Source organism: Tupaia chinensis, unplaced genomic scaffold, assembly GCF_000334495.1.
Source record: "Tupaia chinensis unplaced genomic scaffold, TupChi_1.0 Scaffold000235_1, whole genome shotgun sequence".
NCBI classification, from domain to species: Eukaryota; Metazoa; Chordata; class Mammalia; order Scandentia; family Tupaiidae; genus Tupaia; species Tupaia belangeri.
In genome coordinates, this window is record NW_006159713.1 from 992,823 (window position 1) to 1,018,264 (window position 25,442).

Below are 25,442 nucleotides of genomic sequence, written 5' to 3' on the forward strand. Positions count from 1 at the left end.
GTCAAGAATATAGCGATTTGGGGAAGGAGTTCTTATCTCTGAATTTGGTCTTTGTGATTTTGTGTACCATCTATGCCTGATAATGAGGTAAGGAATTTCCTCCTTCAAATTACCCCTCAGGAAAGAAAAGTGAGTTCATATTCAAATCCTTATCAAGACTCTTATATTGCAGAATGCTCAGTTACTTTATTTTGCACATCATTATTTAAGCAGCTGCCCAATATTATGTGAATGTGTACTTGAGGGTTGGGATATTGTTCTTTTTTTCTTTCTCGTTCATTGTAGAGGGTGTCTGCTTCCCAGAGAAAGAGAGAGAGAGAGAGAGGGAGGGAGAGAAAGAATACCTTCCACTGGGGCATGGTCATACTATGACCTTTTTTCCACCATTTCTCCGTTTTGCAAGATTTAGGGCATGTGCTCATTGTGTTTTTCAAGCCACCAGGGCTGGGATTTGAACTGTGATCAGTCATGTGGGATCTAGCTCAATGCACAGGACTTAACTGCTGTGTTATGCTCCATGGGGCTGGCCTGTAGGGTACACACACACACACACACACACACACACACACACACACACCCCGCATATCTCAAAATTGCACATATAGTGATCTGGGTTTATGTACTATAATTTATGGTTTGATCTAACAGTGGAAGGTTGATAAATGGTCACGCATTATGTAAAGTCACTTACTTGGTTATCTGTAGCTGTATATTAGAAATAAGCTATGTTCTTGTTGCTAGAGCATAGAGTATTTAGTTGATCTAATTGTGTACAAGCTTAAATAGTGGGGGAGTCTTGACTTTGTTCCTTGTAGGTGACAGGTTATTTCTTTTCCCCAGGCTCACTTAAGGAAGGGAAGGTGATTGTAATCAGGGTATAAAGAGTGACTCTAGGGACCAGCATGTGGCATAGTGATTAAGGCACTGGACTCCCATGGAGTCGACCACAGTTCGAGTCCAGGACCTGGCAACTTGAAACTCATGCTGGGTGCTTGTGCCTGTGTGCCCAAAATCCCAAGAGGAGAATGGAGGAGAAGGGATTGCAGTGTGGTCATTTCCCCCATGGGGTGGTGATCTTGCTTTCTGTCTCTCTGTCTCCATTGCTCTAAAAAAAATAAATAAATAAAAAAAATAAGAGGGACTGGCAGATGGCATGGTGGTTAAGGGCACTGTTCTCCCACATGGTCGACTGCGGTTCGAGTCCTAGACCTGGTGGCTTGTTCGCTTGCGTGCTCTCTCTCTCTCACTTTGTCCCTCTCTGGTCAAATTAAAATAAATAAATAAATAAATACATGAGTAAATAGATAATGTTAAATAAAATAACTCTTAAGGAAAAAAAGAGTCATGCTAGTGCTGTATTTGGTGTAGAGCAACACCTTTATAAAGGTAGAGCATCCCTAATTTAAAAATCAAAATTCAAAGTGCTCCAAAATCTGAAACTGTATGAGTCCTGATATAATAGCACATGTGGAAAATTCCATACCTGACCTTACATGACAGGTTGCAGTCAAAATGCTGCGATACAAAAATTAATGTCTAAAATTACCTTCAGGCTATGTGTATAAGAAACATAAATGAATTTTGTGTTTAGACTGGGGTCTTATTCCCAGGATATCTCATTATGTATATGTGCATATTCTAAAACCTGAAATAAAAAAATACTTCTCGTCTCAAGCACTTTAGATAAGGGATACTCAGCCTATATAAGGTTCATTTTCAAGTTCATACCACTGAAGGCTGTCTCTGTTGAGGGCCACTTGGGACTGGTACTTGTAGATACAAATCCTATTGTTGATGAAAGGGGTATAAGAAGACCTGTCCAACTTAATTCTTGATCCTAGCTAGTTACTTTAGTGACAATCATATGCCTTCTAAATGAGACGAGACATTTCTTTTTACTTAATAAAGAAAAAAATCTCTTTGCAGATCGTATGTTATTGTTCATTCATTTGTGTGGGATCATCACTACATAAAAAGCAATAAGCGCTCCAACTTAGAATTGTATAAGGATGCATTTGTGTCACATGCCAGACTGAGTCATTTTCAGAATATAATTTTATAAACAGGCTAAAAAAATTATAAAAGGTGTTGATGGATTACTCTGTACTTAAAATGACATTATTTTCATTATACAAAATTTGGTATATATGTAGTTATATTCTTAGCTTTCACAGTAATAGGATAATACTATGATGGAATGAGCCCTTTTAAAGATTTTTTTTCCCCTAGACATTATAAATTTGCCTAGAAAACTGATATCTAGATTTTCCTGTGCCATTTTGAATTATATACTTTATTAGGAATGCCATAAAGAAGAATGCCTTCATTTTGCATTTTATTTCTTCCTTTTTTTTAGGATATGAGACTGTATGTGTCTGAGCCTATGTATGTGTCTAAAGGCATAGCATGCCTAAAACCGTGGCTGAAGAGTTATGCTTAACTGTATACTTTGCATGCATTTGTGATTTGAAATAGGAAAAAAAAGTCAAATTTGAGACAGCTTGAATGGCATGCTGTCAGTTGGGCGCTTCATGAATTGGCAATGGTCTCATTTAGGACCTTCTGATGTGTCTCTGCCTGGACAGAATGAGAACGTTTTGCATGTTCTGGAGGAGACAGCCACTCCTTGCTGCTTCACAATAGGCAGTGGTGCATGACAGTTGCCCTTCATTGCTGGCTTCTTGGAGCTTAACCTCTGACCCTCCACTTAGTCGCTGCGCAGCAGTTGGAGCAGGTTGGAGATGTTGGTGAATGACGGGCATTGGCCTGCAACGTGCTTGTCATTATTTGACTGTCAAAAGGAGCCTGCCATTGGTTTCCATCAAGATGTGAAACCTCTGTGCAGCAGTCCATATTACTTAACTTCCAAGGCTGTCAACAGAATGATCAAATGTGCATAAAGAATCAGAGTGCTGAATATGTCTTCAATCAGGAAGTAGAAGTTTTCCCCTCTTTCCTGTCTTTCTTTCTCTTTCTCTTTTTATTTTTCTTTTGGCTGAATGTATTCAGATGACTTCCACAGGGCCAAGAGGTTGAATCTGTTGCCACGGTGAGAAAAGTGAACTGTTGTCTCCTGTGGTCCAAGTTTCAAATAGCACCATTTAGAGCGCAGCAGCTCTGCCAGTTAAACTCTTGGACTCGTCTCACATATTCTATCAGCTATTGGTTTAAGGGACTAGATGCTAGCCCAGTAGTGCCTGGGGGAGCTCACAGGATGAAATATTTACTTTGGTCTTTGTGTAATGTTGCAAAGGGGTGGAGAGGTCAGTTTATTACGAATTAATATTTTAAATAAACAACAAACGAGGGATATTGATGGAATATATTATTATCATCTCATTTAAGACTTTTTTATGGTGAAGTTTAAACACAGGAAGTTTAGTTGCCTGTGATCAAGTCTTAGGAGCTTCAGGGGTCTATATATCCCATGCAATAGATTTCTTAGATATAAGAAAATGTGACGGCGAAAGCTAATTTTTTCTTGTAAATTTGAAGCTATGAATTGAAAAGTATTCTGAAATGGAGAAGGGTGAGAAAAAGCCTCATGATATTCTTTTAAGTATATGAAAGGTTCTGGGAACTAAACTTGGTTTACTTCTAGCGTGTAGAGGATGGGGCAGGATTCAGGAGTCCTGAGTTTTAGTTTTGCTTCTGCCATTTTCCAGTTGCATAAGGGAGTTCACTCCCAGTCACAATTTCTTCATATGCAAAAATAGAGATATTTGTATGGCAAGGATGAAGGGATGAAAGGAGACACTGTTCGTAAAGTACTGCCTTTGTGAAGTACAGTAGACCCTCTGGAGGCACTCACTGCCTGATCTCCTTTCTGTTCTTGTTTTTTACATCCAATATTAGGAGGAAAGATTCATTAAATTGTCATAAAGCAGGCCAACAAGTGGCATGGTTAAAGCACTGGATCCCACAGGGCTGACCAGCTACACAATTTGAATCCCAGACCAGTATCTTGGAAATCACCTGGACACGTGTGTGTATGTGCATGTCCAAAATCCGGAGGGGGGGATTGGAGAAGGGATTGTGACATGGCCCTCCTCCTGAGGGTGATTTCTCACTTTCCCTCTGACTTGCTTTCGCTTTCTGTGTCTCTTTCTGGTGAGTGCGCCCTATAGTTTTTTTTTTTTTTTTTTTAAAGTCGTAAAGCAGTGCTTGAGTTAAAAAGATACTCCAGAATCCAACACAATTTCTGTGTTTCAACTCTTTTTTTTAAAAAAAATTTATGTTAATTTTTTTTTTTTTTTTTTTTTTTTTTTTTTTTAGTTTTTCTTTGACATAGGGTGCATGCCAGAGTGAGCGAGAGGGAAAGTGAGAAATCACCCCCTACAGGGGATAGCTATGCTATAATCCCTTCTCCGTTCTCCTCTTAAGATTTTGGGCATAAATGCACACACACCTAGTGTGAGTTTCAAACCGCCAGGTCTGGGTCTTGAACAATTGTTGGCCATGTGGGAGTCCAGTGCTTTACCCACCACACCACCTGCTGGCCTCTGTGTTTCAACTCTTTTTCTCCCAAGTTATTAATTTTAGTTCATGGCATCACATTTTAGTCAAGCACTGAAAGTATAAATCTGAGTAGCCTAGTTATTTGCCTTTTTTCTCTTGCCCTTTCTCCTGATCCTTTTATTCATTCACTCACTCAGTTAGCAAACATTTTTTGAGCTCCTACTATGTGCCCTGGTTAAACTTTTGGCATGCAACCATGAACCAGATAGGCAGCACTTGCCTTTGCTGAGCTCCCATTCTGGAGGGAGAGAGAGGAAATAAGTAAACAAGTAAATACCTACTTTTTGGTAGTTCTAAATACTATGAAGAAACATAAAACGCTTGAGGGGATAAAGCGTTATTTGAGTAGTCAGGGAATAGCTCTCAATGGAAGATTCTTTCTTTTTTAAAATAATTATTTATTTTATTATTAGTACTATTATTATTATTATTAATTTGACTAGAGAGAGACAGAGAGAGAGGGAAAGTGAGAAAGCAAGCTGCCAGGTCCAGGACTTGAACCATGGTCAGCCATGTGGGAATATCCAGCACCTGAATCACCATACACCTGCCAGCCCTGGAATGTTATTTCCTGTAGAGAAGTAAGGGAGGAAGAAAGAGCTCTTGAAAGATGGGGGGAGATCTTTCAGCTAAAACTGGGGCCATACTTTTCCCTCCTGCATCTCATCCAGTTGGTCACCAACTTTTGGCCTTTTTTTTTAATGTCTTTTCTTCTTTCATCTCTTCATCTTCACACCACCGTTGTGTTCAGGCCCTTTTTATTTCCCTAGGCTCTTGGCCTGTGGTTTCCCTTCCATCAAGTTCTCCTTGCCATCGTTAAACATGTAAAGTGAATATGTCACTCTGCTGTGTACAATTTTTCAGAGATTTGCCACTGGCTACATGTTAAAATTCAGACTCCTGGGCTTACCATATGAGGTTCCTATCATTTCAGTCTCATTTATTGTCTGGGGACGACCCTTCCCCCACCTTCTGACCCCCATAATAACTTCACAGTTTTATTCCTACTCTAAGAAAGTGATGTCCCCTGAACATACACACGTCTTTGAGGTTTTACACATGCCTTTCTCTCTCCACACTGTGGCACCTAGAAAATGGTATTTTTTTTTTCAACAATTTGCCCAAATTCCACCTTTTCTGATGGTCTCTGATTTTGCCATCCACAGTGTTGTATGCACTTCCTTAGTTTTTCCCATAGTATCTCAGTTTGGCCATTTACTTTTCTAGACCCTGAGCTCATAGAAGGTAAGAACTATGCTTTTATTTGTCTCCTGTCTTCAATTTCTAGCATGATACCTGGCACAAAACAGGCACTCAATTTTGTTCCCATTATGACATAATCTATAGAAATATTTAGGAACAGATTTCTCATGGTGTTTAAATATAATCAAGTGACAGAATAAGCCATTGTAAGAGCTCTTCAGTCATAAGACTTCATTATTATTAGAGGGGAACATTTCCCCTAAGACCCAGTTCTAATACCCATCATTGTTTTAAAAGAAGTGTGAAAACATTCAAAAATAGAAATATTAACATAGATTAATTTTCCAGAATTACAGTAACACCAGGATATAGTGTCAAAAAGTAAGTTAGCTCCAAATAGACTTTTTAAAAAGTTTCTTTTTTAAAAAAATGTATTTCTTCCATGAGACAGAGAGAGAGAGAGAAAGAGAGAAAGAAAGAAAGAAAGAAGTGCACCTTTAGCCATAATCCTCCCCTGGCCTCAGCCAGCCAAGATCACTGACACCCCATGATGCAGGGAGACCTTGAGACATGAACCTGGGATCTCTCCATATGGCTTCAGCATTGTGGAGTGCTGTATTATCACTATGCTACTGTGACTGGCCTGGATAAATGTTTATGTTGATTTTTTTACGATCCAACATGCGATATGTCTCTTGCCAAAGAAGAAATATTTGAGTATTCCAATTCAGTAAGTAGGTAAATTGTGTAATTTATCTGTTCATCCATTTCTCTTTATATTTTTGAGATTATAATGTATAAAATTGTCATTTATTTTTTGCATTTTTTATTATAGTAGGAGCATGCACATTTTAAACCATGGTAGACCCATCATATGGATGTAGTAATAGATTTAAGCAGTTCCCTACTATTGACCATTTAGCTTGTTTCATTTATTTTGTTAAACAATGCTGTGATGAACCAGTATGTTTAAACAGCCATATGAACATTATTTTCTCTTAATAAGTTCTAGAAATATAGCAATTGGGCGAAAAGATAGAATTTTTTTTTAAAGGTTTTTGCTATATGGCACATACACGTTCCTGAGTGACAGAGACAGAGAGAGAGAGAGTGAAAAAAAATCACTTCTGCCCAGGGAACATGGCCATGCTGCAGTCCCTCCATTCTCCTCTCAGGTTTTCGGGCATGTACACATGCCTGGCATGATTTTTCAAGCCACTGGCTCCTGGTCTCAAACCACAGTAGGCCCTGTGGGATTCCATCACTGTAACCATCATGCCACCTGCTGGCCCTAAAGATAGAATTTTTTTTATGGCTGATAATGCATATTGCCAAATTACAGTCTGGAAAGGTGTTTGAATTTTTGTGAAGATAGATTAAAAAATGGATCTTGCTTTATAATATTACTTAGATTACCTGTGAAGGAATTTGGGATTTGAGCTGGGATTTAACTGTGAGAGGTGATCCAGAGGCGTGTTCAGTAATAAAGTTATAAAGGCAAGAAGAAACAAGACTGAAGAAAGAAACAGCAACAAAATCTCAAGTTTTAACTCCTCAAATGGTTTAGTGCAGTGTTTTTTTCTTTTTTCTTTTTTTTGTTTTCATACTGTGTCCCGGATATGCCAAGGGCCTGCTGCTGGAGGTGGGGTCCTGAGAATAGCTCAGTTTCTGTTTTTGTATTTTATTTGCTTAAACTTTTAGTAATAAAAGTTTCTTTTAGTTATTAGTTCCAAATTTGAAAAGTTTGAAAGCCGTTGATCAGTAGCTAAGTTTGCCACTATCATGTTCAGACTCATGATTTCAGATGGAATTGTCTCGTTCAAGCCTGTTCCGTATTTGACAACGTCCTACTCTGTTGTTGCTAACTCAGAGGAGAGACGAGCAACCTCCTCCCACCCGGTTTCATAAATATACTGTTACTTAGTGAAGATCCGTATGGTTAAGCCATTGTGGTATCAAGTCACTTTCTAGTTTTAACTCCCATGTAGGAACTGTGCAGTATCTTTTAGGCAAAGTCGAGGTGAAGGCACCTTAAGGGCAGTAACTTCTTATCTTGCTTTCATTAGCAGTGGTGTCAACATGTACTAAAATGTGATGGCTCACTCTCCTTTCTGATAAAAAAGAGAATGACCTGCCTGGCATGGATGGAGAGAGAGGTGCCAGAGGCAGATTACATTGTCACCTCTCATAATAACAGCAGGCATTAAAAAAAAAAAAATAGCCAGCAGATTTCTTTTTACCCATGGAAATGTTTGACGTTTTTGGCTCCTGATGAAATATGCTGGACAGAAGGGAAAAAAGGAACATTGTAGCAGGGGAAGGAAGGAAGGATTCAGGAAGAAAAGGAGTTAAAGCAAAGGAGAGTCTGACTTCATGAGAGATTTGAAGACATAGGGGACTTCAATCTCAGCCCTGTAAGCCAGTTGACAGAAACTTAAGACCTCAAACCCTAGAGGGTGCTCCTTTTTCAGTCCATTTATTTACTTAATTTTAAAATCTAACCTACACTTCTTTAGAATCAGCATCTCTGACGTGGCTTGGCTGACTTTTCTGAAGATGGACTTATACAGAGCTATTTACCAGGTTGGGGATCTTTGAGAAGATGCCAGCATGGAAAATTATAGAATTACCCATTCTTCAATGAAGGAGGATTTTTCTCCTCAGTTAGATGTACCCACTTACTTAGTTTGAGGACAGTCTGAGAACTCTGAGGTAAAAGTTATAGTTATTTTCAGATGTTTGGTATCATTTAATCCTTTTTTTAAGACACCAGTTGTGTGGCATAATCTGTCATCTTGAAACATGAATTATATGGAGATAACATTAAAAAAAAAGGTTATACATGACACTTCTAGATGTCTCAGAAAAAGGTGTGAGTTTGTATCGTGTCTCCCATGACAGCACTCTTGAGTTATTATGAAGAACATTACATAAGATTTTTTCTCAAATTTTAAAGTTTTTTATTACTTTTTTTTTCAAGTTTATTCATTCATTTCTCCAGAGAGAAAGAGGTAGAGAAAGAGAGTGACTTAACGCCACAATCCACCCCTAGTTCTCGCCAGGATGGATCACGGGCACGTGTGCAAATGTGCCTGGCATATATAAACAGGCCCCCGAATGTGAACTGGGACCCTCCCATGTAGGTCCAGTTGTATGATCATTGCCACCATTCTCTGGTTCCTAGGATTTTAAAACCTTAAAACGTGATTTACAGGCTGGCCCAGCAGCCTAGTGGACAGTATCACATTAGAATAGATTTGCCTAAAAGTGATTTTGCCCTGGCTCAGCACATGAGTTTGATAATGTGGCTGCAATGAACAGAATTCCTATTTAACGGTGGATTAACAGTGAAGATGTGACTTTTCCCACATCATAAGCTGTCTGGAAGAAGTAGGTTCATCTGGAGGAGTGGCTTAATGGATCAAGGATGCTGGCACTTCCTAGTTTTTTGGTCTGCCATGTGCCTTATGGTGTGGGTAATTGAATCAGCAGCTCAGGAAGCAGCCTAACACTATGTAAATTGCATTGTATTTGAAGACAGATAGTTTTTGCCTTAATCTGTGTGAGAAAAAGGGTTTCTCTGAGCTTCAGCTTATTTGATAAAATGGAGATAATGTATCATTACATAGGTGAATACAAATAGCAAGCACTGATAAAACCCTTACAAACAAGCCTTTATCTCATTTAATTCCACATTAACACTGTGAACTAAGTCCTTTTATTATCTTCATTTTATAGATGAAGAACTAGAGACCAGGAGGTTAGATAATGAGCTAGTGGCAGGTAGAGTAGGGGTTTGAACACAGGCTATCTGGCTCTTGAATCTGTGTTCCGCTTCATACAGAGAGAAACTTCTATGCTCCACTGAGATAAGTTGGTTATGTTCTTTCATACTCTACTATCTTGAGGCAAACTCGGTCAGACTCCACCGTCAATGAATATTTTCTGCCCTTTCCCAAGTCAATATTGAGTCCTGTCTGGAAATCTTGGGGTCATCCTCCTTTCTCACCTTCTATCTTCAGTGACTAAGTGTTTAATCGATCAGCAGTTTTAAAATATGACTTCTCCTTCTCATTCCTACTGCCTCTGCTTTAGTTAGGCAATCTCAAAATTCATTAGGTTCTTAAAAAAAAAATTCATTAGGTTCTTTGTATCCATGGGTTCTGCATCCGTGGATTCAACCAACAACAGTGTTTTCCATCCCAGGTCAGTTGAATCTGGGATGAGGAACCTGGATATAGATGGTTGACTCTCCTTATATTTTCTATAAGGACCTTGAGTATGTGTAAGTTTTAGTATCTGCAGGGGGTTCCTAGAACCAATCTGCTGTGGATACTGAGGGATGACTTCCTTTTTCCATCAAAATTGCAATAGACTCTTAACTGGTTTTCTTTTAACTGGTTTTCTTGGTTTATTTTCCCCTTTTCTCCAACATCCTCTCATTTTTCCAATACATCTTTCATTTTACTGACAAATTAGTTTTTTTTCTTATTTGACTCTGGTCTGACTGATTCAATATAGGTTTTTAATGTAACGCATCCCTACTGTTTGTAGGATAAAGTTCAAGTGCCACAGGTGTGTGGGGGTCTTTTTGTTTACAGAGCACTAAATTATCTAACTTCCTCCCCTTTCAGTTCTTCTCCACCCTACCCGCTTCCAGCCCCATCTATTTATTACTTATTTTGTCAGGATAGCTCCTTGAGCTGGCCCTTCAGCACTCATTGCCACACCACACCCCTAATTCATGTGGGGGCAATTCTGGCTTCATCTTTAGCTTCTGGTTACTTATATTTGGCTGTCATATTCATGTACTTGGTGTCTCTTTGATGGTGAACCCCTGGAAGGCAGGAAGAAGAGGGTTTCTACAGGGCACAATGTAGTTTTTTGCCAATAGAAGGTGTATCATAATAATTATGAAAGAGTTGATTGATGTCTTGGGTTTTTTAATTTACTTATTTTTAGTTTTTGCAATAAGGCATGTGCACTTGCCAGAGGGAGAGACAGAGAAAGACTAAAAGAAAGGGAAGGTAAGAAATCACCCCCCTGGGGATTGGCCACACCATAATTCCTCCTCCTCCTCCTGTCTTCTCTCAGGATTTTGGGCTTGCACATACACATGCTTGGCATAATTTTCCAGCTGCTGAGCCTGGGACTTGAACCATGAAGTTGGCCATGTGGGATTTAGCACTTTAATCTCTGTGTTCTCTGCTAGCCCCATTATTTTTTTTTTTTTTTAAGTTTATTTCTCCCATGAGTGAGAGAAACAGTACTCCCAACAGGGTCTTGTGATCTGCCCCTAGCCTGAGCCAGCCCTGGATTGTGGGCAGGTGCATACCTGGCATGCTTAGGGAGGTCTATGGATGCACTAAGAACTTTCTCATGTTAGTCAACCTTGCAGAGCATTGAACTTTATCATTGATACTCTGAGAGTAACTTTAAAATGAAGAAAGAACGTGTATACTGTGTTATCTACACTTTTTTCCAATAATTTTTTTTAAATCACAAAAGTATTCACATTTTAGAAATAATCATATTGTTTGGGAGGATTATAAGAGGAAAAATAATAACCCCCTATCCTACTTCTCTCCAGCTTTCCCATGAGAGATACTTTTTTTCTTTCTTTTTTTTGGAGAGGTTTTTGCTATAGGGCATGTGTGCTCGCCAGAAAGACAGAGACAGAGAGACAGAGAGCGAGAAATCACCCCCCGGGAGGATGGTCACGCCGCAATCCCTTCTCCTCCATTCTCTCAGAATCTTGGGCACGCATGCGATGCGTCCGGCACAAGTTTAAACCACCGGGTCTGGGACTTGAACCGTGGTTGGCTACATGGGAGTGCAGCGACATAGCAGCCCTAGAGATACTTTTTTTAAAATAGCTTTTTTGGGATATAATTTATATGTCATGAACTTCACCCATTTAAAGTATATAATTCATTATTTATATATTTTTAAATTCTTTGCTGTAGGCTGCATGTGCTTATGGGAGAGAGAGACAGAACGAGGGAAAGTGAAAAATCATTCCCCTGCTTCCCCCTCCCCCAACGCTGGGAGGATGGCCATGCAGCAATCCCTCTTCTTGCATTCTCCTTTCAGGATTTTGAGTGTGCATGCATGTGCACCTGGTACGATTTTCAAGCCACTGATTCTGGGGCTTGAACTGGGGTTGCCTATTTGGGAGTCCAACACCTTAACCACCACACCACCTACTGGACCTGTGATTCAGTTTTTAAAAAAATACATTCTCAAGTTATATGACCATCATCACTGAAATCTAATCTTAACATTTTCATCCCTTCTAAAAGAAACTTGTGCCCACTAATTATCATTCCCCATTCCTTCCCATTCACCATTTTCCCCTAGCTCTCAGCAACTGCTAATCTACTTTCTGTGTTTTTAATTTTGCCATTATGGACATTTCATATAAATGGAATCATATAATATATAGTCTTTGGTTTTCTTCCACTTAGCCGAATGTTAATCCATGTTATAGAAAGTGTAAGTACTTCTTTCATGGTTGATTAATATTCTATTGCATGGATATACTATACTTAATTTATTAGTTAATGGATGTTTGGGTTTTTTCCACTTCTTGGCTATAGTGAATAATGCTGCTATAAACATTTATAAACAAGTTTTTGCATGGATGAATGTTTTAATTTTTTTTTGAGCATATACCCAAGAATGGAATTGTTAGGTCATATGATAGCTCTGTGTTTAACTTTCTGAGTAACTACTAAACCAATTTGCAAAGTGACTGTACTATATTACACTCCCACTAGCAATGTATGAGAGTTTCAGGTTCTCTATTTCCTTTCCAACACTTGTTATTGTCCGTCTTTTTACCTTTCCCATGTATCTTTCATTTCTGTGAGTTAGTCAAAGAACAATATTTCTACTGTTCATTTTTAGAAGGAAATTCCACTTCATCAGATTAAATGAGATGCCTCCTGTATGTGTGACTAGAGAGAAAAAAGTTGTGTGACTCAAAACAATAGGCTATCCAAAAGCAATTAACTTCTTTTTTTGAGTCAAACACTTAAGACTGAGTTGAATGTTGGGGATCATGTGTCCTATCACTAGATTTTGAAGGGTCTATACCATTGCATCTTTTTGCTTGTATTATTTTTTAACCATGGAGTTATAATTTGTATGAAATAATATGAATCATTCTGAATTTATGACTCTGTGCTTATTGCTCAGTGCTCCCAGTACGTATAGTGCCTTTAAAACAATTTTTATACACTTAAGAAAAGAGGGGAGTTATAAAGTTTGATCTCCTAGGGAGCCATCAGAGATCTATAGAGGAAACAAGACTATGAGGACTGTAAGACAAACTAAAAGTCACTTGTTTCGAAGTAATTAGGATAACTATGTAGACTTTTCGCCATATGCTAGGTATAGCCTTTTCAAAATTAGAAGGATATGTCTTCCTTGTTATTCTGGCATGAATATTTAGCAGCGCCATTGCTAACCCTAGGATCATACGGTAAATGTTAACAAGAAGCACCAGAACGTGTGTTTTTCCCTGTCCTATTGTTTTTCTACAAGAGTGCTGACAGCTAGAATGGCTTTGTGACATTGTGCCTACAAAGCTGAATATTACATGTGTAGTTACCTGGGTTGGCTTAGAGTGTATTTCTTTGAGAATTGGATATAGTGTCTGGATGTCATCAGTTACATCTATTTTATAGTAGTGAGAAATCTTATGTATATTTTGGAAAAAAAAATGCAAATTAGAAATTTATAGTAAATTGTATCTCCATGGTATGTTTCTGCTAACTAAAGAGGATATCTTCTGAAAATGTGAAACTTCTATTGTGTGCATAGGGTTGAAGATGTGCTTTACATAATATTTCCTGGTCTTTATTTATTTATTTATTATTATGGCCTTTCTACTCAATGTGTCATAGTTTTATTTTTTGTGGGAAAACATGCTCATTTTACAGTAGGTTCTTCCAGACTGTTTCAGTTCTCTGTCTCATAGTGCTTCTTTTCAGATAACTACTGGCTTCTTTTCACTTTGGAGAATCCTTTAGGGGCACTGAAAATGTTCCCTCTGCCTTAGCTGACACTTTCCAATGCTCATCTGGTGGAAATCAGGTGTATTGCCATCTTTCCAGTGTATTTCTTTCAGAGACCCAGTGTCTTGCAAGAAAATTTTCCCTCCCTCACTTGTACACTATAAAGGAACACAACTTGACTATATATTCTATTTTAGTTATAGAATACATGATCACATATTAAGACAGTACCGAAAGTTTTGAAGAAGAAAGTAAAGTCAGGGCCGGCAGGTGGCATGGTAGTTAAGAACGTTGGATTCCCACATGGCCGACCATGGTTCGATTCTCGGACCTAGCAGCTTCCTTCCCCACTTTCTCTCTCTCTATCTCACTCTGTCCCTCTCTAATCAAATTAAAAAAAAATAAAGTTAAATAAAATAATTCTAAAAACAAAAACAAGAAAGCAAAGTCAATCTTAATCTTACTTCCTAGACCAACATAATCACTATGAACATTTTTGGCAAGTAATAGGTTAGCAAACTGTAGCATGTGTCCACAGTCCAACCGTTTTTGCATGGCCTATGAGCTAAGACTGGTTCTTGCATTTTAAAATTATTGAAAAGAATCAGAAAAGTAGCATATGCAAAAATGATTTTTTATTATTATTATTGTTATTTTTAATTTACTACAGGGCACATGTGCTCACCAGAGAGAGAGAGAGAGAGAGAGAGAGAGAGAGAGAGAAGGGAGGGAGAGAGACAGAGAGAGAGAGAAAGAGAGAAATCAAGCCACCAGGTCTGGGACTCTACTTGTGGTTGGTTTGTGGGAGTCCAGCACCTTAACCATGATGCCACCTGCCAGCCCATAGAAGAATAGCATTTTGTAACATGTGAACATTATATGAAATTTGAAATTTAGTTTTTATAAATAAAGTTTTATTGGAGTATGCCATGGTCATTTATTTACATATTGTATATGACTGCTTCCTTGCTAAAATGGCACAGTTGAAGACTTGTGGACAGCATGATGGACTGGAAATCCTGAAGTGTTTACGCTCTGGCCCTTTATAGAAATATACCTGCTAACCCCTGCTCTGTAAACTTCAAGACTTTTTCTTGTGGTAGCAGGTAATGTTGTGGGTATGGTATGGGATTCCCACATGCCCGACTGTAGTTCGAGTCCTGGACCCAGCAATTTGAAAAATCACATTGGGCATATGTGTATGCATGCCCAAAATCCTGGGAGAAGAATGGAGGAGAAGGGATTATGGCGTGTTCATCCCTCCTGGGGGGTGATTTCTCATCTTCCTTCTCACTACCTCTCTCTTTGTCAAGCATTTATACCCTATGGCAAAAGCCTTAAGAAAAAAAAAAAAAGGCTTTTTATATGCATTTATGTAAGGACGTGTGTGTGTGTGTGTGTGTGTGTGTGTGTGTGTGTGTGGTTTTTGAGCAGTGTGTCATCCTGAATGCTTTTGTAATCTACTCTTCTTACTGAAAGTTAAGTTTTTCAGTAACTTCACTTGCCTTAATTTTTTTTTGGATTCTATTAAATTAAAATCTGAGAGTCACTATTTTTTTTTCTGTTTGTGTTATTAAGAAAACCTATTAGATGTTACATGGAAACAGTAATAATATAGTACTCATTGTTTCAGTTAGAATTGATTTTAAGTTTTTGGGACAGTAGATGGCATTATGGTTACGTCACTGGACTCCCACGTAATCGACTGCGGATTGAGTCCTAGATCCAGTGGCTTAAAACTCACTCCAGGTTTGTGTGTGAGCGTGCCCCGAATCCCGAGAGTAGAATGGAAGAGAAGGGTTTGCAGCACTGCCATCCGTTGGTTGGGTGATTTCTTGCTTTCTGTCTCTCTGTTTCTCTATATCTCTAAAGCAAGTGGATGTGCCCTAATGCAAAAATCTCTCTTAAAAAAAAAAAAAAAAAGAATCTAGGGAACCAGCAGTTAGCATAATGGCTATGTCGCTGGACTCCCACGTAGTTGACTGCAGTTCGCGTCCCGGACCCGGTGACTTAAAACTCACGCCAGGTGCATGTGCGTGCGTGCCCAAGATCCCAAGAGGAGAATGGAGGAGAAGGGATTGCGGCGTGACCATCCCCCCGGGGAGTGATTTCTCGCTTTCTGTCTCTATGTCTCTCTCTGTCTGGCGAGCACACGCGCCCTATAGCGAAAACCTCTCAAAAAAAAAAAAAAAAAAAGAGAATCTATTTTACTATTTATTGAAACAAAGATTTATTTGTCTTATATAACCAGAATCCTGAGATAGGTAATAATGAAGCTGCCCAAGAAGGTTATTGAGGAACCAGGATCTTTCTGGTATCCTTTCTGGCATTCTCAGAATGCAATTTCGTTGAAAGATGGTGACTAAACTCAGTCATTGCTGTATGGCAGATTACCATAAAACTTAGCAATTTGAAGGAACAAATATTTCTTATCTTTCAGTTTGTCAAGTATCCAGATACTGCTTAGCTAGTGGTCTGGCTCAGATGCTCTCACAAGACTGCTTGAGCCGTTGGCTGGGAATTCACTTATTTTGAGACCTTCCTGAATGGAGAGGGGCTATTGCTCAACCCACGTGTGCTGTGGGCCAGCCATAGGCCCTCACTGGCTGTTGGCTGTGAACATCAGTTCTTCACTACATTGGCCTCTCCATAGCGCAGCTATTGGTCCCCTTAGTTCTGGACAGGTGGGGACTAGGGCAGATAGTGCCTCTGGGCTGTTATCTCCAGCATCGGGCAAACTCTACTACTTGGGGGTCACCAGTAGGCATCATCACCCCTGGGCAACTACTCCAGTATGCTTTGCAAATATAATTTTCTACATGTTCCATGATGTGGACTAGGTTGGAATATATTGCTTTATCAATGAGTAGGTGGCAGAAATTGAGATTGAACCCAAGTGTGTATCATTCCCGAAACCTATCTTCTTTCTGCTCCCTGGTCTTTTCTAGTCTATAAAATTAGTTTGGCAGCAAATTTTCTTACTCATGTTGGGTCTATAAAAGCAGCAGATTTTAGTTAGGCTGAAGTAGGATTTAAAATGTGCTTTCATTTTGTTCAGTATTCTATTTCTCTTATACTTGTGTTTCTCTATTTAATAGGCTTATCTCATTTTCTTTGATTATAAAGTTATTTTGTAAACATTTGCGGCTCCACTGTAGTTTGAATGGAAAGTTATTTGGCCACTAGGTGTCTCCTTTTGGTTCTATCCTTTCTGTTGTACCACTCTTAGAAAGAACCTAACATGGATATTAGACAACAACGACATTTAAAAATGCATGAGACATGTACTCTGATGATTCCAGTTGGCCTGTTCTTACTTTGCTAACCATTTCTGTTCTTCTTTTGCTCATAAGTTGATATGTAGGTAGAAGATCAATTCTCTGGAATCTTAGATGAGTCTTTGATATTTCTTTCTGACTTATAGAAGAGAGAAGGTAGGGGAAAAGAATTCTTGTGCTTGTCTAGATACATTAGGTAATAAGATAATTGTAACATGCTTGCAGAGAATTTTAGGCACAATTTTTGGTACAGTTTATTGTAATGGGAATGCTTGTGAATAATTGCATAATTAATATTAATTTTCCTGTTCTTTAATATAATAATACTGGCAGTAACTTACAAGTATTATCTCCTATAATCCTCATAGGAATCCTGCATAGTTACCATTTTTCCCTTGATTTTAGAGATGAGGAAATTGAAGCTTAGAGAGATGGGTTAATTTGTGCCAAGTTGAATAGAGTTTGATTGCTTTCAGATTTTTTTTCTAACCTCCATTTGGAAGTTGTTAATTTCCTATAGTGGTGGGAAGAGTTTGACTGAAGTCAATGTATTTTAAAATTTCTATGGAATAATTTAGTTTCTGGAATCATGGTTGTGAATTCAAGCATCCATTTCCTGCAGTTGTCTTATAGAATTGAGCAATTATGCTGGATGTGGGCTCCCTTCAGGAAGACTACAGGCTCTTTACAGGGTTACAGATTGGGTACTCTCAGAGATCACTTCCTTTCACTTGCCTACAAATGCTGCACCCATTATCATAGAAACTGTCGGGCATTTGGGCATTTGCAGCTCAGGTTCCGACCTGGAGCTTCATGGATTGGAGCATTCCTCTTATTCAATTAGAGGCACACTAACAGATGGAAAGCAGCTAGGTAGGGCTTTCTTTGAGACTGCTGGCTGATGATATATTCTTTTACCTGAATTTAGATTCTGCATTAATTTTCACATTTCTCCAATTGTCTTAAAAATAAATCAGCTCATGGTAGGTTTTCTTTAGTCAGGAATAATTTAATTGTGCTTAGTATCTCTTGGGTTGACTCCCCAGATGTGGTGGTAATTTCTGCAGACCATAGGCAAATGTATAACAAATGTGAGATGAGAGAGTGTTGTCAGGTAGGGAGCACTTTCTCTGGGAAGTCAGAGCTGGCGGTAGAGCCATCCCCAGCACTAACAGGCACACCCACAAGATCTGCCTCCAACACTGTCACTTCTGCCTCTTTGTTCCCCTTCCCGACTCACTTCCTGCCAGTGATTTGTGACATATTTCGTAGCAGATCAAATGAGCTCCTGACACTTGATTGCTGAGTGCTTCTTGTTTACAGTTGCTTTCCAAGGACACCTAGACAAGATGGAAAGCTTAACGCGTGGTAATTAAATTTGCATCTGCTCTGTGACAGGACTCAAAGGAGTTTTTTCCCCCTCGCATATGAATTTCATTGTAGAACTCCTACTGTCTTTGACCATACAGTCCAAAAAAGGCAAGATGTGGACAGGTAAACAAACATTAGTTCAGTCTACTGCCTGTCATTATAATGATGAATATTAAATAAGATGACTGATTTCCCTTTCTTATTTGACTTTCTACTCTTCACCTACTTGTTTAGATAGATTTATAACTTATTTTAAATATAAGTACTGTAGCTTGGAGGTGATCTTTTTTTTTTTTTTTTAATCTTCTTAAAGGAAAACAAACATTACCGAACAATCTGGATTGGTTTAACACTCTTTGGATTGTACATTTCTCACAAATGCTAATGAATAATTCAGCAAAGCCAAACACAATCTGCTGGTGGTATCTAGTGTTATTCACACTTCCTAATGAATAATTCCCTTTGGCTTTTATAGGGCAGCTCTGAGGAGTGACTTCTGAGACTCAGATGGGTTATTATTGGGCTATTTGTCAGTGTCCTTGGGGCATTGTGAGCCAAAGCCCAACTTGACTACCTACTCCACATACCTATTCCAATTCTTCCGGGAAACATGGAACTCTCTCTGTTCCAGCTTTTTAGCTCAAGAATGGTACTATGAAAGAGGTTATATAGAAGAGGGTATGAAAGAATTCAGCTCCACTATAATTTCATTGATTTAGTTCTTTCATTGTTTCATTCAAGTGAAGAAATGTTTGTTGAACACCTTACTATGTATAGAGTACAGAACATGACATTGTGTGTACACAGAAGTAAGATGGATTTTGTGTGATATGTTTTTAAAAAGAGTATAAGGTATCCAGAAGAGGGATAAGATCCTGGAGGAAGATGATCAGGATCTTTTTGTCAAAATAACCAGTTGTCATTTTCTTATGATGTTCTCAGATATGCATTTCAGTGCATATTTGCTATTGATGGTGTTGAGTGAAGGTTATATTGCTTTGGATAAACCTAAATTTTGATTAATCTTGGAATTGTTTATAGGATAAGCCCTATCACACAGTCCTATATATGACTGGGTAAGTGACTGTTGCTCATTTCTGCTGCACTGGTCAGGAATGTGATATGATTTGGTTTTACCAGCCTGGAGAGTCTAATGATGGTGAATGTGGATTTATTTATGCCTGAGTGGTCTGTATACTCTACCTTAGCAATCAAAGTGCATAATGTATAACTCTGAAATCAGTGAGGTGCACTCAGCCTTGGAAAGATTGTTTCTGCCAGCCAGTATCTGCTTTAGCTTTTTCTATTCAACTCTTAGTGTGTTCTCATTTTTATGAGTACATTGGAAGTTTACAATTCCCAGCTTCCTTGGAGTTGGGCGGGATCACGTGATTAGTTCTAGCAAATGGAAAGAAAGTGGAAGGTATCATTCATTTCCAGATCAAGACATGTTAAGAGCTATTATGTCACTTGAGTGCTTTCCCTTTTCCTGCCACAGTGATGTTGGGAATCACGTGTTCCACTTGGTAGGAGTCTCCATTAGGCTGGGTTTGGTAACAACAGTGAAATATAACCCGTCCTCTCTCCCTGTTGACTCATATTGGACAGGTAATTTGAATAAGAAAAAGATTATTTGATGTATTAAACCCCTAAAATTTGGATGTTTACCACAGTGCAGCCTAGACCATTGTCACTAGTACAGGGACTAGGACAGGAAGACATGCAAATGTATTATTAAGGGCCTGATATTCAACAATATTTCTTCTAGCTTTGTAGAATGTAGTTTCTTTATTTGGCTTAACCATGGTGGCATGGGTAGTAGAGTGCTACTGTGTAATACTGGAACCATTTGGCAAGGCCTGAGGTTTGGATCCCAGGTTGACCAAAGACATTTTGTCGATTGTAACAACATCAATAGAACTGGAGAACATTTTTCTTTGAGATATATTACCCAGCCTAGTGAAAGTATACATGATATATTCTTTATTTTATAGCTATATGTATTTATTGGATACAAAGTGATGCTACAATTTGTGATCAATTAAAAATCAGGATAATTTACATATGCATTACCTCAAATACTTAGCATTTTTGTGTGGTGAGAATATTTGATACTTAAGCTCAGTGATTTTAAAATATAGAACATTTTCTTTACTATTTCATCATGCTGTGTAATATATCTCAAAGAAAAAGTAAGTTTATTCCTTTTGACTAATTATGGCTTTGTACCCTTGACCATCATTTCTCCTTTTTCCATTCCCCCAGCTTCTGGTAACCACCATTATATTCTCCACTCCTTGGAATTCGATTGATTTAGATTATACATATAAGTGAGAATGTGGTATTTGTCTTTCTGGGTCTGGCTTATTTCACTTAGTGTAATGTTCTCTAGTTCTATCGATGTTGTTACAACCAACAAAATGTCTTTGTTTTTAAAAGCTAAATAGTATTGCATTTTCTATATATACATTTTTTTAACCATTTGTCTTTTGATAGCTATTGATTTCATGACTTAGGTGGTTCGTGCTATAAGGAAAATGTGCGTGCAGATAATGTGTTAACATTAATGATTTCAGATCTTTTGGGTAAATACTCTAAAGTAGGATTGCTGGGTCATATGGTAATGCTATTTTAGTTTTTTGAGGGACTTCCATACTGTTTTACATCATGGCTGTATTTAATTACATTCTCACCAATAATGTATTAGGTTGTCAGGAAAGTCATGACATATTCTTCGATGTTTCTCTATGAAAAAATGCATCATCACTTTCCTGATGTTCCACTATAAGGGGTCCCTTTATATCCTTATCAACAATTATCTTAATATTTTTAATAATAGCCAATTTGATGGTATGATTTGATACCTCATAATTATTTTAATTTGTATTTCCCTAATGATTATGATGTTCAACATTTTTTCTTTCTTTCTTCTTCTTCTATTTTTGTTGTTGTTGTTGTTGTTGTTGTTGTCTCAGCTATCAGTTCCAGCCAGGACTTGAACCATGAAGTTGGCCATGTGGGATCCAGTCACCTTAACCTCCACGCCACCTGCTGGCCTGAGCATTTCTTCACATATCTGTTGGAAATTTGTATATGTCTTCTTTTGATAAATGTTTGTTCCGGTACCTTGCCCATTAAAAAAAAATTATTTATTTATAATTCCATTTGCTATTATTATTTTTTAATTTGACAAAAGAGAGACAGAGAGAGAGAGAAAGGGAAAGTGAGAAAGCAAGCTGTCAGATCTGGGACTTGAACTGCGGTCAGCCATGTGGGAAACCAGCACCTCTAACCACCACGCCACCTACCAGTTCCCCCTTGCCTATTTTTAATTGGATTATTTGTTTGCTTTGGCTAGGATTGTTTTGATTTCCTTATATATATATATTTTATTTTAACCCTTTGTGAGATATATGCCTTGTGAATATCTCCCAGACCATAGATGGTCTCTTTGCTCCGTTTATGTTTTTCTCCTGTCGTATAGAAGGAAGCTTATTTACTTATTTATTATTTAAATTTTTATAAAATAATTATTTAATTTTATTTATTCATTAACTTATTTTTAATTTGACCAGAGAGAGATACACACACAGATAGAAAGAGAAAGAGAGAGAGAGAGAGGGAAAGCAAGAAAGCAAGCCATCAGGTCCAGGACTCAAACCGTGGTCAACCATGTGGGAGGGTCCAGCACCTTAACCCCCACACCACCTGCCAGTCCCCGGAAGCTTTTTATTTGGATAAAATCTCATTTGTCCATTTTTGCTTTTGCTACCTGTGCTTTTGGGGTCAAATCTAAAAAATGATTGCCCAGACCAGTGTTGTGTAGTTTTTCCTGTATATTTTTTCCTTGCAGATTTATAGGTCTTATGTTTAAGATTGTATTCTAAGTTGATGATAGTATGAAATAAAGATCCGGTTTTATTCTTCTGCATATGGATGCAGAGTTTTTCCAGCACCATTTATTGAAGAGCCTGTCTTTTTCCCAATATGTGTACTTGGCATCTTAGTTAAAAATTAATCGAGTTCCAGGTTTGACTCCAAGTCCTGGTGCCTTGAAAATCATGCTGGGCACATGTGCATGCATTCCTTAAACTCCAAAAGGAGAATGGAGGATAAAGAATTGCAGTATGGCCATCCCTCCTGGAGGGGGAGCATTTTCTCATTTTCTCTTTCTCTATTTCTCTGGGTAGTGCACGAGGTCTAGGGGAAAAACCTAAAAACAAAACAAAACAAAAACAAAAAACAAAAAACAAAAGACTCATTGTCCTTACACACTCAGGTTTATTCTGAAACTGTCTAATTCTGTTCCTTTGGTTGGTGACTATTTTTATGCCTATACTGTGAGGTTTTAATTTCTGTCGCTTACTTGTATAGTGTGAAAATAATTTATTGTGAGGCCTTCAACTTTGTTGATTTTGCTTGTGTTGTCTTGGCTGTTTGAGGTTTCTTATGTTTCCTTGTACATTTTAGGATTTTTACTATTTCTGTGAAGAATGACATTGGAATTTTTATAGGGATTACATTGAATTTATAGATCAATGGTATAGGCTTTTTGTTGTTGTTGTTGTTACATAAATTAACCCACTTATTATAGGCTAGTGATATTCCAAATGTCTATGGAGCTTCTACTGGTCTTTCAACTCCTTCAGTCTTCTGATGGCAGACTTTACTGTGACAGCTGAAGTGGTGGCGTAGGTCCAGGCACCACTGGCTACCGTTTTCATGCAGAAACCATAGTGCCAGATCCCCACAACCCATCTCTTCATCTTAGTTTTGCCACACAAAGAGCAAGTGTACTTAGTGTGCTGGCTGCTTTCAATTTTCTTCACCATTTTCCAGAGGGGGCACCATAGTGGGTCCCATATTTACCGACGATGCTGACCTTCTTGGTGCGTTTAGTCATATCGCTGCCAACTAGGTCCAAGCCCAGAGAGGGTATAGGCATTTTTAACCACATTAATTTTTCAATCAATCTTTCCATTTATTTGTGTCCTCTTTATTTTGTTTCATTAATATTTCTGTAGTTTTCAGTCTAAAGGCCTTTCACGTCCTTGGTTAAATTTATTCCTACATTATAATTTTTTTCATAGCTATTCTAAATATGATTGTCCTCTTAATTTCTTTTTCGGATAATTCATCATTAGTATATAGAAATGTTACTGATTGGTCAGCTATGGTTGGGTGGTAAGATGGCAATTATGAGTCTGTAGCTTGGCCACTTGGTGTGGGGAAAATTCAGCCGGGTACCCTCCTTGGCCCAGAAAGATTGTTAATCCACCCAAGGACCTGAAGAAACCACGTGGAAAGAAATGCTTCTATGTGAAATTTTTTGGAACAGAAGAACAGCCCTGGATCAAGGTGGAACAGCCGAAGCCATATCATGCTCATAAAGAGGAAATGATAAAGATTAACAAGGGTAAGCGATTCCAGCAAGCTATGGATGCCATTGAAGAGTTCCTCAGGAGGGCCAAAGGAAAAGACCAGACATCATCTCACAATTCTGCTTATGACAAGAATGAGCATAATTCCAGTGAGGAAAGAAGTAGGCCAAACTCAGGTGATGAGAAGCTCAAAAGCCTGTCTGAAGGGAAGGTGAAGAAGAACATGGGAGAAGGAAAAAAGAGGGTGTCTTCAGGCTCTTCAGAGGTAGGCTCCAAATCCATTTTGAAAAGAGCCCAAGAGCAAAGTCTCTGAAAGTGGGGTTGGCTCCCAAAGGATAAAAAGGATCTCACTATGCCTGAGTCTAGTACATGAGGGGAATGATGACCCATGGCTGCCTTAAATGGCAGCCAACCATGAGCGAGCCTGTTAAAGATGCAGAGCCTCATTTCCATTCAAAAAAAAATGAGCCAAACAGAGAATCCAGTGGTCTATTATCAGGCAATCACAAAGAAACTGAAAATATTTGAAGGGGAGACTTGTTCTACTTCCATCCAGGCAGCAGATAACATGGCCATGAATGGCAGCATCATACTCACAGACAAAAAGATAGGATTTTTGGGCCTTGGCCTCATGGGAAGTGGCATCGTCTCCAACTTACTCAAGATGAGTCACACGGTAACTGGAACTGGACTGCAGAGAAATGTCATTTATTCATCCAGGAGGAGGCCCGCCTAGGAAGAACTGTTGCTGAAGTTGTTTCCACCTGTGACATCACTTTTGCCTGTGTATCAGCTCTAAAGGCAGCCAAGGACCTGGTGCTGGACCCCAGTGGTGTGCTGCAAGGGATCTGCCTTGGGAAGTGTTATGTGAACATGTCAACTGTGGACGCTGTCACAGTCACCAAGCTGGACCAGTTGATTGTGTCCGGGGGGCCACTTTCTGGAAGCCCTGGTCTCAGGGAATCAGCAGCTATCTAATGATGGTATATTGGTGATCTTAGCAGCTGGAGACAGGGGCTTATACAAGGTCTTCAGTAGCTGCTTCCAGGCCATGGGGAAGGCCTTCTTCTTTCTAGGTGAAGTTGGCAATGCAACCAAGATGATGCTGATTATAAACATAGTCCAAGGGAACTTCATGGCCACCATTGCCAAGGACCTGACTCTAGTCCAGGTGGTGGGCCAGTCTCAGCAGGTGCTCTTGGATATCTTCAATCTGGGACAGCTGGATAGCATCTTCCTGGACCAGAAGTGCTTAAATATTCTGCAAGGAAACTTTAAGCCGGATTTCTACCTGAAATACATTCAGAAGGATCTCCACTTAGCCATTGCACTGGGCGATGGTGTCCACCATCCAACCCCTTTGGTAGCCACAGCCAATGAGATGTACAAAAGAGCCAAGGTGCTGGACCAGTCTGACAACGACAAGTCTGCTGTGTACTGAGCCTACATACGCTAAGCTGTTGACACCACCCCTGTCCCTCTGATATTCCCTCTGACCCCCTCTTCCTCTCATGGGATTGGGGTCCCAGGACATAACTCTGGACCAGCCTACCTGTCTCCATCTCCTTTTATACAGACTGAGGCTTGCCATCAGTACAACACACAGCACCACCCTGCCCTGAGCCCCTGGGGAGGGGGCTCAGTACGATTGGCTTGTGGGAAGGCTCTGG

At 39.0% G+C, this 25,442-nt stretch overlaps 1 protein-coding gene and 1 pseudogene across 1 annotated transcript in view; both read left to right on the top strand.

Moving 5' to 3' along the window:
* FTO (FTO alpha-ketoglutarate dependent dioxygenase) overlaps positions 1–25,442 on the top strand; it is a 456,284-nt gene that overhangs the window by 29,530 nt on the left and 401,312 nt on the right. The window lies entirely within an intron of this gene.
* LOC102479692 (putative oxidoreductase GLYR1) lies at positions 23,572–25,228 on the top strand (annotated as a pseudogene).